This window comes from Triturus cristatus, chromosome 3_1, assembly GCF_964204655.1.
Source record: "Triturus cristatus chromosome 3_1, aTriCri1.1, whole genome shotgun sequence".
NCBI classification, from domain to species: domain Eukaryota; kingdom Metazoa; phylum Chordata; class Amphibia; order Caudata; family Salamandridae; genus Triturus; species Triturus cristatus.
The window spans coordinates 360001424-360021340 of record NC_140583.1 but is presented as its reverse complement, the minus strand read 5'-3'; the positions used below and the strand labels follow the sequence as shown (position 1 = coordinate 360021340).

Genomic DNA, 19917 nt, shown 5'->3' with positions numbered 1-19917 from the left:
TCGACAAAGATTGATGGCACAGCAACTGATACTGGGACCTTCGTCTTAACAGGGATAGAGACGGTCACAGCATCACACGTCCAGCAGCAAAGAGCTTCAGGAACCGCTCCCTCATTGCCTTGGGGTGCATGGCACAACAGCTGATGCAGGTCTTGGCGTCGTGGTCGCACTCAAGACACCAGAGGCTGACTAGGTGTAAATCCATCCCTAACATCTGCTGATGACTGTCTTCATAGGGCTTAAAACCAGCCTTCTTCGTGGACATCCTGCCAAACCAGGAGACAATGTCTCAACAAGTATTTTCAATGCAATAGGGCTCACACTTAAGAGTGTTTAAGCTACTGGCATTGTAAATGAAAATGCATTTTATTTGTGAGAGCAACTCATAAATAAAAGGTATTGTTATTTTTAATGCCAATAGCTCAAACTCTCACAAATGCGAGAACACTAATGGTGGCCACACCCCTTTCTTTAGGTGCTGCACCTGTACTCAAGTTACAGTGAGCAGCGTCTAAAGAAAGAGACGCGACCACATTAGAGTAAAAGCGACCAGCTCTGTTAATGAACAAGTTACTTACCTTCGGTAACGATATATCTCTCAGAAACATTAGTTAGTTAGATTCTTTACCTTAGAATATCCCCAGGCGTCAGGCTGGATCCGGAAAGATTATTCGTCAGCAATACCCCTTGCGCGTCGCTAGGCGTCGTCTGCGGCTCCACGTCAGTCGTCGGTCTCGTGATCGCCGGGATGACGGAGTATTTAGACGCCGCCCTCGCGCGCTGACGTCCGTTCTTGTACATAGGTTTCCGCGCCAAGAATGCAGAGTCATGCAAGAGACCGACACTGGTGCCATGAATCTAGGGCCCTGAAAGGGATGAACTTAACCCTAGATATCAGTTCGCAGAGCGGGGAGGATGGGTGGGGCGTTAAGGAATCTAACTAACTAATGTTTCTTACAGATATATCGTTACCGAAGGTAAGTAACTTGTTCATCTGAAAGAAACACGTTAGAGTCCTTACCTTAGAATAGATACCCCAGCAATACCAACCCCGGTGGTGGGTCTGCGAACTAAGATCACACCAGGAAGTCCTGGAGAACGGAACGGCCAAAGAAGCCATCTCTCCGGACTTGGCTGTCCAGGCAGTAATGCTTGGCAAACGTGTGCAGAGCGGCCCACGTTGCTGCCTGACAAACGTCCTGCAGAGAGACTCCCCGTCCCACGGCAGCAGTAGCCGCCGTGGCCCGAGTGGAATGGGCCCTCAGCCCCACAGGAGGATCTCTCTTAGCCAAGGAATAACAGGCCTTAATGCACAAAACGACCCACCGAGAGATGGTTTGCTTGTGCACTGCCCGTCCCTTCTTAGCGCCCACGTAGCCAACAAAGAGTTGGTCGTCCACCTGGAACTGTTTCGTGTAGTCTAGATAGGAGGACAGCGCTCGTTTTGGGTCCAGACAGTGAAGCCTCTCTTCCTCGTTCGAGGGATGCGGAGGCGGAAAGAAGGTGGGCAGTGTAACAGACTGGCCGATGTGAAAAGCAGTTACCACCTTAGGGAGAAAGGAAGGACGAGTCCTGAGCACAACCTTGTCCGGATGGACAGAAAGGAAAGGAGGCTTAGAAGATAGAGCCTGGGGCTCACTCACCCGTCTAGCAGAGGTGATGGCAACCAGGAAAGCAGTCTTAATAGTCAGAAGACGAAGAAGACAATTATGAAGTGGCTCAAAGGGCGCGCACATCAGATACGTCAACACCAGGTTCAAATCCCACGGAGGCATTACGAAAGGAACAGGAGGAAACATGTGAGTAATGCCCTTAAAGAATCGAGAAACAGGGGATTTGAAAAGAGAAGGCTGATCAGGAAGCCGTAAGAAAGCAGAAATAGCTGAAAGATATCCCTTGAGGGTGCCCAGAGCAGAGCCCTGCTGGGCCAGGGAAAGAAGAAAGAGGAGAACCTCAGAAAGAGGGGCGGAAAGGGGATCCACAGCCTTTGCTGTGCACCATGCCACAAATTTACTCCATCTGCAGGTGTATACCGTCTTAGTGGAGGGATGCCTGACTGCCAAGATGACATCACAGACTTCAGGAGGCAAGTCAAATGGCATCAACAGTCGCCGCTCAATCTCCACGCATGAAGGTGGAGGCTGGACAGGTTCGGGTGGAGGACCGTCCCCTGCTGCTGCGACAGAAGGTTCTCCTGAAGAGGCAGTCAAATCGGGGGAACGATGGACAGACTGAGTAGCTCGGGATACCAGTATCTTCATGCCCAATCCGGAGCCACAAGGATGACTTGGGACCGGTCGCGCCTGATCTTCTTCAGCACTCTGGGCAGAAGTGGTATAGGCGGAAAGGCGTACAACAGACCGCAACTCCACTCGTGACAAAAAGCGTCTACGAGCGAGTACCGCCTTGGAAATTCCAAAGCGCAGAACTGATGACATTGCGCGTTCTCTTCGGTGGTGAATAGATCTAACCAAGGCTTTCCCCACTGCCGAAAGAGTCCTTGTGCCATGTCCGAGTTCAGACGCCATTCGTGATCCATCATGCACCGGCGGCTGAGTTCGTCCACCCTGGCGTTCAGAGAGCCCGCCACGTGTTGAACCACCAGGGTGATGCCCTGATGTTCCAGCCATGTCCAGAGGCGCAGAGCCTCCTGACAAAGGGTCCACGACCCCACCCCGCCCTGTTTGTTGCAATACCACATGGCGGTGGTGTTGTCCTTGAACACCTGCACTACACTTCCCCGAACAGAGGGAAGGAATGCCTTCAGTGCAAGTCGGATCGCCCGCAGCTCCAATAGGTTGATATGGAGCCGGGACTCCGCCGGACAGGTTGCCCCGATGCTGGGCCCACTGAAACTTCTGGTCCCACTGCAGAGCCCGCATCCGCCACCAGGCGTGATGTACCAGCAGGATGCAGGAGGCCATCAGACTCAGTAGCCGCAGTACCAACCTGACTTAAACACGGGATAAAGGCTGAAAGATCGGAATCAGAGTCTGAATATCCCGAACCCGCTGTTCCGGAGGATAGACCCGGAACTGCACCGAGCCCAGAACCGCTCTGATGAAAAGGAGCTTCTGGGAGGGACTCAGATGCGACTTCAGCACGTTGATGGAAAACCCCAGCAAGAGGTCGGCCGTAGTCTGGAGGTGGGAGACGACTGCCTGGGGTGAGCCCGCCTTCAACAGCCAGTCATCGAGATAGGGGAAGACTGGAACCCCTGATCTGCGCAGATGAGCTGCGACCACCGCCATCACTTTCGTGAACACCCGAGGGGCACTGGTGAGGCCGAAGGGGAGCACAGTAAACAAAGTGCTCATGGCCTACCGTGAACCGCAGGTAACGCCGGTTGGCCGGCAGGACGGGGATGTGGAAATAAGCGTCCTGCAAGTCCAACGCTACCATCCAGTCTCCAGGGTCTAGGGCAGCCAGAACGTGAGCTAAGGTGAGCATCTTTAAATTCTCCTTCCGGAGGAAGGCGTTGACGCTCCTGAGGTCCAAGATAGGGCGTAGGCCCCCTTTGCCCTTCTTGGGAACCAGAAAGTAGTGGGAATAACAACCCCGACCTACATCTGGGCCAGGAACACGCTCGATGGCCCCCTTGGCCAAGAGGGCCGTAACTTCCTCCTGCAGAAGTTGCAAGTGATCCCCGACATGCGGTGGTACTGCGGTGGCATGGCTGGAGGGGTCGCCTCGAAGGGGAGGGAGTAGCCCCTTCGGACGATTTGCAGCACCCACCTGTCCGATGTGATGGTACAGGTGATGGCGAACTCTGCCTCCAATTGACGTGTAATGAGCCTGAAAGCTCGGACTAGGAAGGCTTAGAGGCAGATGCTGCTGGGGTAGATGTGGGCTGAACGGCTCTCTGTCCCCCTGCTCCGCCTCAGTGGAATCCACGTCCGCGTTGGAGCTGGTTCTGCGGCCCGTGGCTAGACGGATGTGTGCATGCGCCCCTTCCTTGGCCACGAAAGGGGCAAAATGTGGAAGCTTGCGGGCGCGGGCCGAGAGGCCCAAGGACTTGGCCGTAGCCCTGGAGTCCTTAAAGCGCTCCAGCGCACTATTCGCTTTGTCGCCAAAGAGGCGACGGCCATCGAAGGGCATGTCCATGAGGGTGCTCTGGACATCCCCGGAGAAATTCGTGGACCTCAGCCAGGCGTGGCGACGAATCTCCACCGTGATTGCAATTTCCCTACCTAGTCTGTTGCGTCAAGCCCACATCATATCGAGTAACGTGCCGCATCCCGCCCCTCGGCAAGAACCTGGGCGAGCTGCACCTGGGCCTCCTCCGGACACTGGGGCAGCACGTCCGCCACCGTATTCCACAAAGAGTGGGTGTAACGGTCCAAAAGGTACGCGGTGTTGATAGACCGCAACCCAAAATTAGAGGGGAGAACAGTTTCTTCCCAAACTGTTCCAACCTTTTGGATTCCCGATCCGGGGGAGCGGACGTGAAGGCGGTCTGGGAGGTAGAGGCCTGGATAACCAAGCTCTCAGGCGTGGGGTGCACCGACAAAGCTGGGGTCGCCCGGTGCGGGGCAGTGGCGCCGGGCCACGTTCCGGTCCACAGGAGGGACTGTGGAGGGCTTGGACCAGGTGCCCATCAGAACATCAGTCAGTGCTTCATTGAAATGCAGCAGAGGCTCCAAGGCGCTTACCGGCGGCTGAAGCACTTCAGTGAGGAAGTTAGTCCTCACGGCCACTGCAGGGAGTTTCACCTGAAGAGCGTCGGCAGCCCTGCGCAGCACCACAAAATAGGTAGCACCCTCCTCCGTAGCCACGGAAGGAGGAGAGATGAAGCCAGTGTCAGGGGAGGTATCAAGACCACTGGCATTCCCCAGCTCTTCTGCCCAGTCCTGAGATAACTGGCACTGCTGTGCCAGAGGGTCCTCAGACCCCTCCCAGTTATCCCCATCATCCGACTCCTGGTAGACAGGTGGAAAGGTCGGAGCCGGGCGGTGGATGAATCTGTCATCCATCGGCGTCTGATACAGCGCCGCTCCAACGCCGGGTCCGGACCGGGACTAAACCTGGGGACGACTTAGTCTTAAGACGGTGCCGGGGGTGGCACCAAAGGGGTCGACGCCGGCGGAGGGGTCGTAAGGTCGACCTGCGTCGACCGGGATACAGGCCTGGATCCCCCGGGGGCCTGCGGCGTCGGGACCGAAGTAGACGACGGCACCGGGGCATACATAAAAATAGCAATATATATGCATATAGAAACCATATCATAGGTAACCTAGAACCAGGAAGTAAAGTAGCCAGAAATCAAAAGGACAAAAATCCTCCACTTTCATGACTCGTCCAAGTCATTATATAAAGCCCAAACTACAGCCAACCAGGCGACAGCACCACCCAGAATGTTCTCCTCAGAGGCTCAGGCTCTCAGATTTTCTAGCACAAGTGTGATCCAGAGTGAAAAGAGCATAGAGCATAGAAGAGCCTCTGAGGGGAGGTGGGTGGGTTGCATGTGAATCTATGAAAGACACCAATACTGGAGGACCACAGATTACAGGTAAGTAACTTTTGTTCTTCCCCAGTATTGGGGTATCTTTCATAGATCAGAGTAGAGAGCAGCAACTCCATAATAATATTAGTGATATCATCATCACAACATAAGCATATGCATATCACAGGCAATATGTAATCACAAATATAGATATTTCTATACCTATATACACATATATAGATATATATATCTACGCATATATATACACACCAACAATCATAGAAGATCTGTATGTCACAAAATAGCAAGAGGAGGAGGGAAGAACAGCGGCTCACCTTATTTAAAAAGATTACGGAGAACCGCCTGTCCCACAGACGTGTCAGCATCGCTGGCAACTTCCAGATAGTAGTGCTTGGTAAAGGTGTGCCTGCTGGACCACGTAGCAGCTCTGCAGATTTGATGAATAGGCACACCAGCAAAGAGCGGTAGATGAAGAGATTGCTCTAGTAGAATGTGCTCTCGGAGTTGTCTGTAATGGTCTGCCTGCATGCTGATGACAGAAATAAATTGCAGCAGAAATCCAACAATCAATGGACTGTTTGGATATTGGGTGGCCTGTACGCATCTTTCCATAAGCTATAAAGAGCTTATCAGATTTCTGTATTGAAGATGTCCTCTGTAAATAGAATTTTAGACACCTCTTAACATAAAGAGTATGCAAAGCCCTTTCTGCAGGCGATTGAGGATTAGCAAAGAAAGTCTTTAAAATGAACGGTTCGTTGAGATGGAAGTCCGAAGGTACTTTAGGCATAAAAATGGGGTTAGTGCGTAGCACTACCAAGTCCTTACTGAATTGAAGGAAAGGCAGTTTAATAGTGAAGGCTTGAATATCACTGACCCGCCTAGCTGACGTGAGAGCCAACAGCAGAGACACTTTCCATGAAAGAAACTTCAAATCTGTCCTATGAATAGGTTCAAAGGGGTGTTGCATGAGCTGTGAGAGCACAACATTAAGATGCCAGGATGGAGGTGGATGGCAGATGGGAGCAAACATGTGAAACAATCCTTTGAATAACTGCTGAATGACCCTAGGGGAGTACAGAGAGTTGGAACCATCCTGTCGAAATCTTGAAATAGCCGCTAAAAATACTTTAAGAGTAAAATTGGAAAAGGCCTGATCTTGCCAAATGTAAAAAGAAAGGCAAAATTTGTTCCGGTTATGCATGTATTGGATGAATGTTGGCGGCTTGACACCACAGGCAAAATAGTTTCCATTTGAGCCAGTATTTATTGTGAAGGCGCTCTAGCATTGGCCAAGACTTCCCTACAGTCCGAAGGAATGTTTAAGTGAGCGAATTCAAGGTGCTCAGGCGCCAGGCCGCTAAGCGTCGAGATGCAGGATCTGGGTGGCAGATCTGTCCCTTCTGAATGGATAGAAGGTTCGGTATTGGTTGCAACTGAATGGGATCGCATACGGAGAGAAGGAGAAGTTCGGTGAACCAGAACTGGCGAGGCCACCTGGGAGCTACGAGTATTAGGCGACAAGGTTCTTACTTCATTTTCCGGAGAACCCTGGGAACGAACGGCATTAGTGGAAAAGCGTAGGCATAAATCCGCAACCAGTTAATCGAAAACGCATTGCCGCACGATCCCTTGTGGGGAAGCCAGCTTGCGAAGAATGGACATTTGCAATTCTGACTGGTCGCGAACAAATCCAGATCGGGTCGACCCCACTTCTGAAAATACGATCCAAAGTTGGTTGATGGAGCTCCCACTCGTGATTGGAAACTGTCGACCTGCTGAGGGAATCCGCAAGGACATTGGAAACTCGCGGAACATGGATTGCTGTTAGACTTATCCGATGTCGGATCGCCCAATCCCAAATTTGCTGGGCTTGCTGAGACAGTAAAACGGATCTTGTCCCTCCTTGTTTGTTCAAGTAATACATACTTGTCGTGTTGTCCGTTCGGATCAACACCGATGCTCTGAGAATGATGGTGCAAAAAGACTTTAGGGCCAGGAAGAAAGCTAGCAACTATAAAAGGTTGATATGCCAAGTCAGTTGTTGAGCATCCTATTTGCCGCGGACGGTGAGCCCTTGCAGATGCGCACCCCATCCTTCGAGGGAGGCGTCTGTGGTGATGATGAAACTTTGAGCTTCCACTAGAAATGAGCAACGCTAGAAATGCTGTCAACGTTGTTTGTGCAAGTCCACCAGTGTAAGGCTTCCCGAATCCGAGAATTTATGTGGATGTGATCGTCGAAGGTTCCCGAAACCTGCAACCACTGTTTGTTGAGCTCCTCTTGCAGAAGTCTCATCTTGAGACGGCAGTTGGGGACCAGGGGAATGCAGGATGACAGCATCCCCAGAAGTGACTTGAACTGCCGGACTGAAACGTACATTCTTGATCGCAACAGTTGGGCAAGTTTGCAAAGTTTCAGTTGCCTTTCGTTTGAGACACAGGCTTGTGTCAGCAGAGTGTCTATGGTGGCTCCCAAGAACGTTCTCCTTTGTGATGGGCCGGTGAGACTTGTCGAAATTGACAGAGGCCCAGAGATTGAAAAAGAGACCGACATCTCTGAGTATGGGCGTTTGCGACTGTGAAAGAATTCGCCTTGATAAGGCAATCGTCTCAATAAGGAAAGATTTGAATTCCCTCCAGTCGAAGGTGAGCTGCCACCAGTGCTAAGACCTTGGTAAAGACATGGGGCGTGGAACGTAGTCCGAAAGGAAGGACTTTGAACTTGAAGTCCATGCCAGCCACTCTGAACCTCAAGAACTTTGTGTCTGGGGAGAATTGGTACATGAAAAAAGGGTGTCTCGGAGGTAGAGGGTGGTCATGTAAACCCACGCCATGAGGAGTTGAAATATTTCTTGAAGAATCAGCATCCGTAAGGATAACTTTTTTAGATATTCGTTGAGGGAGGGAAGATCTAAAATGGGGCGCCATTTTCCCGATTTCTTTCTTATTAGAAAAAATCTGGAATAGAAACCGGTTCCTCTTTGCAACTGAGGAACTACCTCGATCGCTCCCTTTCGTAACATCAAATTTATTTGGGACAAAAGCTCTGTGAGGTGAGCTGGAGGTGGTCCTTTGGGAGGAGTATTCGGAGGAAGTTTTACAAATTCTAGAACATGACCTCTGGCCACAATATCCAAGACCAATTTGTCTGTTGTTATTGCTGACCAGTTTGAGTAAAAACGGGAGATTCTTCCTCCAACTTTTAAAGGGGTAAGCGGTAGAGCAGGTGGCATTTGTCACTGCTTTTTAGACGCATCACGTCTGCGGTAGGAAGACTTTCTTCTGTTTTGTGAATAAGAGGTAGGTGGTTGTTGCCTGAAGGATTGTTGACGCTGAGATGAGTAACGTTGGTTACTCTGATAGGACTGATATTGTCTTTGCGGACTATAGCCTCCTCGACAAGAGAAGGATCTACAGCCTCTAGCGCCACGAAAAGGCGGTTTCCGAAACTGAAGAGTATCGAGAGATCTTGCTGTCTCGGAGTCCTTTTTAATGGCCTGGAGGGCCTCGTCCACATGCTGACCAAAAAGAGACAAGCCGTCAAAAGGCATATCAATTATTTTAGCCTGAACCTCCTGGCGAAAAGATGTAGCTTTTAGCGAGCCCCATCGCCGCAGGACTGCGGCACCTGCCAGTTGTGGAAAACCTGTAGATGCAACATCCATAGCCGAATCAATCTCAGCCGAGATTCGTTCAACCTCCTGAAGGATTTCTAGTGCCTCAGACTTAGAGGGCTCAGGCAACTTGTCGATGTAGGGAGAAATGTCCGATCACATTGTCTATCATATCGACCGAAGATGGCCAGTGAATTAGCTGCACGGACGGTTGTTGCTGCCACGGTCGAAACTCTTTCCAATAGCGTCCAGACGTCTCCCATCCCGATCAGGAAGAGCTGACAGTGGAGAAGAGGGATTCCGCGCTCGACGTTGAGCTGCTTGGGTGATAATGGAATCTGCCTTTGGCTGACCTATCAGACATGCTGGCGAATTGTCCGGTGCCTTGTATTTCCTCGAGGCGGGGCAAGACCACAGGAATAGAAGCAGGAGCTTTCATAACCTTTAGTCCTTCCTGCCAAATAAAGTCAATAATAGGAATCGACCGCATCTGATTTCTCGGATGATCTTTAAAATCGTAAAGGAAACAATCATCCATCTTTGTTTCCATAGGAAGGAGGAACCGTTGTGTTGCCCTCTCCATGAGAAGATGAAAACCTCCGATGTCAACTGGAGGAAAGTCAACCGGAGCAGGCGTAGATGGTGACGGAGTTTGTATCTGGTAGTCGTCCCACTCTGTCATGAGTGATCCTTCATCCAGTTCACCTTCCTCCCTATCATCATCCGTGGTGTGAGCGTCCTGAGAGTGATTCGAAGGTCCCGGAGAATGTGGCCTGGGCGACCTCAATGCTGATGAAGATTGAGGAACAGGTGTAGGTCGTATAGAAGAAGCCGATTCAGATGGAGGGAAACGGCGATAATAATCTTCCAACATGTATTGCAGATTATTTAGAAGAGCCAAAGGCATTTGGGCCGTAGGAATTGGATCTGGAGATGAAGAAACCGTCTCCGGGCAGAAATCCTCTTCTTGATCCACATCCTGATATTTAATGAACAGCTCGGAAGGGCTCCTGGTAGTACGAAACCAATCACCCTCATCCGATTCTTAATCATCCTTTCCATAATCCAGCAACTGTTCAGGTAACACAAGAGGAACCTTAGAGTGGGAGGTGTGAATTGGAGAGAGAACCTCCAAGGAAGCCCCACGTCTTTGTAGCAAAGAAGGCATTGCTGTCGACGGAGGCAACTGTGTAGACGGTGCCGCTGACTATGTTGTTGGCGTAGACGAAGACCAAACCTGGTAAAACGATGTAGCTGTTGACGAGGCAACAGTCGACGAGGCAGACGACGAAGTGATAGTCGACGAGACAAACCTAGACGATGAGGCGTCCGTCGACGAGGCGTCCGTCGACGAGACGAGACTGGCTTGACGGATACCAGCGTCGACGGCCATGATGCCGATGACATCATCATCTGTGGCTTCGGCGACGAGAAAGTAGCAGTCGACGTAGTCGTCGCGCCGACGGTAGGCTTCGATGAAGACATCGTCGTCTAGCTAGTCGACGAGACACCCCGTTTCTGAGGTAAATCTCTATCAGAAACTTGTTTTGAAGCCTGAGACTTCACAGTCTTTCTCAGGGGCGTAGTAGGAAGAGTTTTACTCTTAGAAGATGGAGGAGCCTTTTTTGAAGTAGAAGGCAGCTCAGGACTCTTAGAAGTGTGCTGTTTTTTCGACACCTTAGCCCCAGGAGAAGATAAATCAGTGTCAGCTGTTCTCTTCCTAGAGGAAGCAGTCTGGACAGAGGCAATACTCCCAACTTCAGATAAGGGATTGTCCTGATCTTTAATCTTCTGTAGCCACAGAAGTAGACACCCTTCTCTGTCCCTCAGAGTCTTTTGTGGGAAAGTTCTGCAGATCTTGCAGTCTCACCTGGTGGTCAGGATACAAGCAATAAATGCACTTCTTGTGGGGATCTTCTTAAAACAGCCTGAGCTTCCCACAAGATTCACAAGGTTCGAAAGAGAGATTTCTTTGAAGAAGACATCATAAAATGAAGAATTCCTAAAGAAACCAGAGAAATACTAAGCAGAGCTCAGGCAGACTCCCTTCACACGACGTGCGGTAGAAAATCTGAGAGCCTGAGCCTCTGAGGAGAACATTCTGGGTGGTGCTGTCACCTGATTGGCTGTAGTTTGGACTATATATAATGACTTGGACGAGGCATGTTTACTTCCTGGTTCTAGGTTACCTACGATATGGTTTCTATAAGCAGATATATTGTTATTTTTATGTACCATGGGACTCCCACTCGACGACGGGGAATGATTCAGGCATGTAAATCTATGAAAGATACCCCAATACTGGAGAAATGTAAGCTCTTGTTATTAAAACAATATTTGAAAGACTGATGTGGTTCACAGACAGACAGAAATCCAGATCTTTAGAGTGCTCTCTGAGAAGGATTGAAGAAACGTTGTTCGTCTTTTGAAGGCAGGTTGTTTCCGGATAAGAGTTTCTGGGCTTTGAAGTGGACCAATCGGACACCGCAGGAGCTCTCCTGTCACCAGAAATGGAGGCCCGAATCTTTCTAGAATATCTTGAGACATTCAGGGATGTTATAATGACAGAGAAAGAGCAAATATTAACAGCAGGGCAGCCACTGTATCTGTCGCCGATGAAATACAACACGTTTTTACAGGCACTCGAAAAGGAACTTTCACAAGGAGCGGATGTCAGGACTTGTATGTGCAGCCGGGAGAGTTAGGTGGGGCGGAATGGCAGCCGATGAAGAGCGCCTCCCCCTTACATCAAGAACCCGGTGAAATGTACTAATGAGGACAAAGATGCTGGGGCCTGGCTCACAGATATGTCACCAATTGTTTATGGACAGCGCATCGCAAAGTTGCCCGAAAGCAGCCCTAATAACGAGGGCAACTTCCAGCTGGAGTGTAAAACTTCATTTCCTGTAGCATACCCATTCATAATGCTCAGAGCTGGTGTAAGACTAATACATAAGGGCGCTGGAAAGAAACTCAGAAGTTAGATTTGGGTTGAAGCAGTGAAATGAGGCACAAAAAAAAGATGGGTTTAGCGTAAGCAACATAAAAAAATATTGGCAATGAAATAGGTCTCGCATTTTAATGTCAGACCTATGTCATTGGAAAGAAGTGCCTGCCATTGTCCCGGCTGCTTGAAAAGAGAAAGCTTTCATGGCGCGCTTAATGCAAGCAAAGCACTTCGTGCCTTTAGCAAGAGAAACTCAATAAAGAAAATGGTGCTTACAGACTAAATAATACGTACAGTGTAACAACCAAAGTAAAAGAGCCAGTCGATGCGGGAGGTAACAAATTAAGACAAGGCGGTACTAAGGAAGGACAAACAAGCCTATTTATGAATCAGAAGCTAGCATTTACAAAGAACAATGACACAAACTAATGACAAATATGGGTGGGGCGGGGCTTCTATTCCATACTCCAGTACAACAAGTCTCGTAGAGGAGTGTATGCGCGCTGACTCTAGATTCGACCTGAAAAGTCTTTGACAAAAGGTTAAAAAAAAAAAGAGTCAGTCAAGAAGTGACTGGGGGTATCTCTTCTCCAAGTCTATGCAGAAAGAAAACAACTGAAGTCAGTGTGCTGTGGAAGTGCCTATATAGGTCCCGCACAAGTCATTTGACGCAAACAACGCCAACGGCACCATGCGGATCCGAATGATGCCACCTACAGGCACACAGAGGTACTGCTCATGAAACCCTTCCTGATCCAGTTTAATGCCTGGAGATAATTCAAAAGTACAGAATCTGCAATTAGAAGTCCCTACAGATACAATAACCTTGGTGATTCATAAGACCCCAGTGATAAAGAGTACCCAATTTGTATACTGTCCAATAATCACTGGCTGATTCAGAAGCCAAAGACGTCACATATTACATCACTCATCATCTTCATCAATATTCATGCTGTGTAAAGTGGCCTTCCACCTGTGATAGCCATGCATCTAAAAGCCACATAACAGAACGTTTCCCCACTTCCAGAGGTAGCATGGTTGCATACGCTGTCCACAGCACAATGTAATGTGGTACGGTCCAGGGGCAGTATCATGCATAGATATTGAACACACGGACACAGATAGATAGTGGAAGTGGGTACGGGCACGTGCGCTCAACTCCTTTTTATTACCAGGGTCACATATCAAGTGATGTCTGTGCTGAATGCGTGCAAGGGTGAGTGTAAAGCAGCCCTAAGGGAATGGTTGCTGCTAGCATCAAACTACAACAGTAATCATTGGATCACACACAGAGATTTAATAATAAAAGGGTCAATAGATTGTGCTGCAGTAAGGTAGGGACACTAGATGTGAAATAATACAGAAAAGATTCTATTGTAAAAGAACCATAACTTGTGGTATACTGAGATACAGGCAGTAGATCTGAAATAATACACAAAAATATTGTATCATAAAGGGTCCATCAGGTCTAGTGCACTTAGATAGCCACATCAAAAGCTTTCAGCATGTGCACAGCCAGCGATTATGCGGGCTACGGTCGGGCCGTACTAGGAGCAATGTCTGTTGCCTACAACACTACATCATCCTCAATACCGACTCGATCTGAATTGTAAACACTGCTGTTTGCAGTGTAGGCCAGAGAGCAGTCAGCAAGGGCCCACAGCCACGTGGCGTTGACTTGAGCTGCCCAGTTTGTCATACGCAAAGCAACAAAAACTGTGTGCGAACCCTGCGATGAAGCGCATGTGTGGTGCGGACAGAGCGCACTGGAGCAATGTCTTTTGCCTACAGGACTGCGTCATCTACACTAGCGACTCGATCTGAATTGTGAACACTGCTGTCTGCAGTGCAAATTGAAGGCAGAAGTGAGCACAGTCTTCCATGAATACTTTTTCTCACTTCCTCTTCACAAAATACAACAACATATATTAAACAAACTCTGCAATAAATCAAAACAATTCGAATTGCGATCTCTGCTGTCCACTGTGTACACTGTTATTCAGTGTTCCTTACCAGTACCAAGAAGAATTTAGTCATTGTACTTAAAAAACTTCTTCAAGCAAGTATCCTAAAAGGCTACTGTATATATTTCAATAGACGTAGTTAGTTGCCTACTGGATTCTGTAATTAAACAATCACCACTCGATCTGAATTATAAGCCCTGCTGACCGCAGTGTAGGCCAGAAGCAGTGGTCATTAACGCCTCACAGTCACGTGCCGTTGGATTCGGAAGCACGGAGTTGGTTGCACCTGATCGGAGGGGGTACACCCAAATCATCACAAACTAACTTCTGACATCCTCAATCACAGAATCAAGACCCAGTTTCATTGTTCCGACCTGCTGTACCGCGGTTTACTCCACCGACTGCAGTCAGCCCACCCCAATAATCATGTGCAGCACTTAGCTATGGAAGCACAGAGCCTGATGCACCTCAACGGAGGGAGTTCTGTGAAAACCAAGCAGCACGTAATATCGTACATCGTCTATCGTCCATTTTGGGATCAAGACACTGTTCCACTGTTGGGACGTAGAGTTGGTTGCACCTATTCGAAGGGAGTACCTTCATCTCCACTCTCAGATGCAGTTCTAACATCGTACATTGTGGGATCAAGACCCCGTTTCACAGTTCGGACCAGCTGTACCGCAGTGTACTCCAGCGACTGCAGTCAGCCAAGCCCAATGATCATGTGCAGCAATTAGCTACGGAAGCACAGAGTCTGATGCACGTCAACGGAGGGACTTCTGTGAAAACCAACAAGCAGCAGGTAATATCGGGCATCGTCCATTCTGGGATCAAGACACCGTTCCACTGTTGGGACCTAGAGTTGGTTACACATGGTCGAAGGGAGTACCTTCATCTGCACTCTCAGATGCAGTTCTAACATTGTCCATTCTGGGATCAAGACCCCCGTTCCATTGTTCGGACCTGCTGTACCGCAGTGTACTCCAGCGACTGCAGTCAGCCAAGCCCAATGATCATGTGCAGCACTTCGCTACGGAAGCACAGAGTCGGTCTGATGCACCTCAACGGAGGGAGTTCAGTGAAAACCAAGCAGCAGGTAATATCGAACATCGTCCATTCTGGGATCAAGACACCGTTCCACTGTTGGGACCTAGAGTTGCTTGCACCTGGTCGAAGGGAGTACCTTCATCTGCACTCTCAGGATGCAGTTCTAACATCGTCCAATGTGGGATCAAGACACCGTTCCACTGTTGGACTACTGTGTTAGTAGTATACAGAGCACTCCACGGTGCTGGGCATCAGGCTGGGCGCTGTCTGCCTGTGTCGCGGTAGCCAGCGTTGATCTCAGGAGCCTTCCCAGTTCGCAGACCTCGGCCCAAAAGCTTCTGCCGGCACGTGGTGGGCCCTCTTTCACATACGGCGGTGTCGAAAGGTGGACTGTGGGGCATATGCGCGTTGCAGCGGCCATGACGGTTTCTGGGTATCAGCAGGCTGAGAGCATTATTCAAGCAGCCACCTTCACTCACGGCGTCAGCCTCGTGGCGGTGTAAGCTGTGCAGACCTGACAGACATGTTCGCCATTCTGGAAGAGAACCACACCGAGAGAAATGTGCCTTTTATTCATACCCCTACGCTAGCCTTGCGTACGCCGAGCCAGCCCACTACGCTAAAGATTTATGGAGGGGGGGTTGGAGGAGGGCACGTACGTGCTATCTTTTCGTGATCTTCCCTACTGACTGTACTATCATGGTTGCGCCCACTGTCCACTTCACTCAATAGACCATCATTGTATGTTGACATGTACATGTCTGTGCTCTGCATACTCAAGTCTGTCTGGCATATCCCCTCAACACTTTGCATTGTATACTTTTAATAAATCGAGAATCACTTGCCACCTTCGCACATACTTTGCTCCCATCTCTCCCCGCATTCTGCATTGTGTGGCAGAGGTGCAATGTTTGGTTTGTGTACATGGCTAGCCACGGTTCACACAGTACGCAGTATCGTTGTGTCTGCTAGGTGTACATGTTGTTTCTCATGTTGTATGTGATTATATAAGGTAGCGCGTTTATTTAAGAGCAGTGGTTTCTCCCATTTACATATCGCGGTCTTAAAGAGGATACCAAAAATTCTCACAGGTGAAAAGTGGGACCACAATGGCAGTCATTCATTACTATGCAAGAATGTCCAACTGCACAACGCTTCTAAGCTTACAGCCCCCAATCTTGCGTGCTTTCTTAAAAGCACACCAACTGACACAATCAGACCAACATTCACACAGCTTTCTAACGGCAGTTATCTGCTTCTTAATAACATGGACTGCTATGCAATGTAAGCTGGCATACCGTATGTCCTTACTGTTTCAAACCGTATAACTTTCTCTGGCAATCTCTATTCCCACCCACACAAAGTAACTCCCAAAGTTCAACTTGGCCTTCAATACCTACTTTGAAAACAGATTTTATTAAACGGAGCAAACTGAAAGCGCTTGTTTCAAACAGAAGTGTCCCTCACTTCTCCAAAAGTAATTTATCGACTGCAGATAGCACGAACTTCAAGTAAAATACACTCCCTTTTAAATACGAACCTCCCATTACATTTTGTGAATTGTTACACAATATTCAACACATCTGACATTTAAGGTCTGGCACACTTTAACACTGTCTCCTCCAGCCTGCTCACAGCCTTTCAAACAGTTTTTTGTCTAATACCAGAATTCATTCATTCGATCATCTCTGGAATAACAGCAACAGTGCCCATAATTCTCGCTCGGTTTGCGGCCATCCTACTACTATTTCAGCTTGTTAAAAATGGCTTCGCTCCCTGTGGTAACAAGCATGTCCGACAAAATACGCCTCTAGGCGAAGCTACATCAATACCGTGAAAAAATAGAACAACTTTTCGGCTGCCTGCCTCCATTATCGGAGCCAGCTACAACATGACATTTAATTACACATATACAATCTGCATGCAACCATCTTTTTATTGCAAAACTTGCCCAATCGACTGGCGAATGGATCTATGCCGTGCCAACATCCCAGCAAACGCTCCAGATATCCAGCAGGTAATGGAGTATCTTAAAAACCATTAACTTGATTGTTCGGGCAGTGGAGCAATGGCGGAGGCAACGCAAAAAAGTATCCTGGCGGAATGGGATTACTGCGCAGCCGCGAAAGATCTCCTGCAACGTGTGACCTTTGACAACATAGCAGATTGCCTGCCAATTCAAATTGCCGCTCCAACATTCTAGGAACATTACCTCCTCGTCAGCCCTCCCCGTCCCAGTCCTAACTACATGAGCATAGCTCCTCCCACCTGGACTGGGACGGTGAGGGCTACGACTCGGAGTAATGAATATTACCGGTGAGTAACCGGTCATTACTGTCCCTTCGAGGATATGAATTGGATCACTTTGCTTTTCTCACACGATGGCAACAATCGCCTCTTGGAACATTACACATCTCAAGCTGCTGAAGAACTTCCGGACTGCAATCTACAAGACTTGTAAGAAATTCACTTTATTCTTGGATTGTTTTTTCCCAACTTTTTTGACTTTTTCCTATCAAATTATTTAATACACTTCAATTGAACTATTTTCATATAATAACGAAGTATGCTTAGGCATTTGAACTGTGTTTTCATTATTGGCCCTTACGTCTCCACACTAACCAGGGATGGATGATGTATGGCCTATGCAAATACGCTATTTACTTGCTAAATTAGCTTAACCCCTTGTGTGCCCCGCCCTTTCCCCGCCCTGTGCCGGGCGTTGAATTAGCGGGCGGGGTTCATGACGAGATAGTCTCGTCATGGGCACAGCGCAACCGCGGCCCATGACGAGACCATCTCGTCATGGGCACTCAAGGGGTTAAACCCGACATCCATTTTGAAACAATATCTGTTCTTTGTACACACGTCTCTCTGCCTGCCTGTTATCCACGAAGTCGTTTCACACAAATTAGCTCATTCTCTGCCCACGAGCTAGCGACTAAGATCCAGAATCACAGCATTGTTTTGGAACTGGTTGGCACAGTGTGGTAATCGTATCCTACCTTTATTTTCATTCTACAAATTACAGTCATTCATGTCTAATAGGTATTGTTTATGTCTCATGGAACTGTAATGTGGAATTGACTGATGCAGGAGCTTAGGTTTGAATACAGCAGAAGCGGTTGGAGTTTGCCTCAGCTGGATGCCTTAGCTATTGCACAAGTGGTTCCATTTATGGCACTTAAATGAAGACACTGTTTATATAACTTGCAGGCTCCATCGCTTTATCTCACACAGCCGCTTTCTTAAACGCACCTGATTTCACCATTTGTCTTCTGTGGCATTGGAACATTCTGCATTATATTCTTCACGATTATTTCTTTATTCCTATTTGCTAAAACACAACATTAGAGTCTTCAGACCGGTTGGGGTGAGTAGTTTGCTTCCCACTCCCGCTATAGTCTAAACCCATACTAACACCACTTGCACAGCTATGCTACAGCGGCCAGTATGCTACAGCGCCCAGAGCACATCAGTTAACAGCAATCAGCTCACGGTTTCATCCCAGAGTGCACCGGCACCTCACCTCAGCACCATCTCACTCTGGGCAAAACAGCATTTTCACACCGGTAGAGGTGAATACATTGGTTCACACTCCCTGTGGTGCACACCCTAACCACCCCACAGACCTCACAGACCTCCTACCCTCCTCTTTCCTACTCTTTTTGCCCTTTATTCCCCTTATCGCTTCAACGGAATCACAAAATGGCTGCCAACACTTCCTAGTTGCAACCACTCGCAGCCAATAAGCAGCAAGCTCGTGCTCGTAACCCCTCAGCCAAACAGAAGGCAGAATTCCCAAATATCGATATCTGTAAATTTCGATATTTGTCCAAAACTACTGAACGGATTTACACCAAATAAACAAAAGCGTGCTTTCTAGACGAAGACCCCTCTCCCTGCCAAATTTGGGGTAATTCCGTTCACCCGTTCGACCTGTAGTCTTGTCTAAAGTTTCCTATGGAAATTAACATGGAGAAAATAAGTTTTGGGACCCCCCTTTTTTCTCAGCCCTCCCCTTGACGAATCACCCCCAAACTTTCTACATAGGAGCTAATATGAACAAAGAATTAGTTTGGAACATTTCATGAAGATTCATCACATGACGCCAAAGTTATAAGCAAAACAAAAAACTTGGTCCTAACTATAACTACCTACTGGCAACCGCCAGTAGGAAGGATAGATAGATAGATAGATAGATAGATAGATAGATAGATAGATAGATAGATAGATAGATAGATAGATAGATAGATAGATAGATAGATAGATAGATAGATAGATAGATAGATAGATAGATAGATCCAGCACGGTTAGTTTTCACCCAGCTTCAAGCGCTTCTCGAGGGGTGCGTGACCAACGCGGTTGAACCAAACCGCCGAAAATGAGCACAGAACTCCCGAATAGAAGTAAAAGGTCACACTCCAACAGCTTGTTACCAATTTTTAATTCATCCGTTAAACAGCAAAACCAAGATTAACCAACGCGTTCTGGTATCAGCATATACCTTGTTCACGGTTGTATGTTTGTGCATGCTTACATTAAATTTTTTAATATAAAGCCAATTGAAGGCAGCGAAATTACATCACTTCCTGTTTTCTCCCACGGCTTCCCGTTGGATTGTGGGTAATGAGGTTCGTCCCAGTCCAAAAGGTTTTTTCCTTTGATTTTTTATATATGTTTATCCAAAACATTATAACTTTATTAAGGCTTATACTTTGCTTGTCCTGGGCCTTTCACCTTTATTATCTCAAATGAAAGTACTGGGTAGATTTGTATCTGTTGATACTTGTCCATTACACGGCGATTTCTTCATTATCTTATTTCCAACTCATATGTGTCATTAATTTAAACTTATACACTTTCACCTCTTAGTGGG

General features: G+C 48.1%; 1 protein-coding gene across 11 annotated transcripts in view; it reads right to left on the bottom strand.

Moving 5' to 3' along the window:
• ZNF280D (zinc finger protein 280D) overlaps positions 1–19917 on the bottom strand; it is an 896727-nt gene that overhangs the window by 608599 nt on the left and 268211 nt on the right. The window lies entirely within an intron of this gene.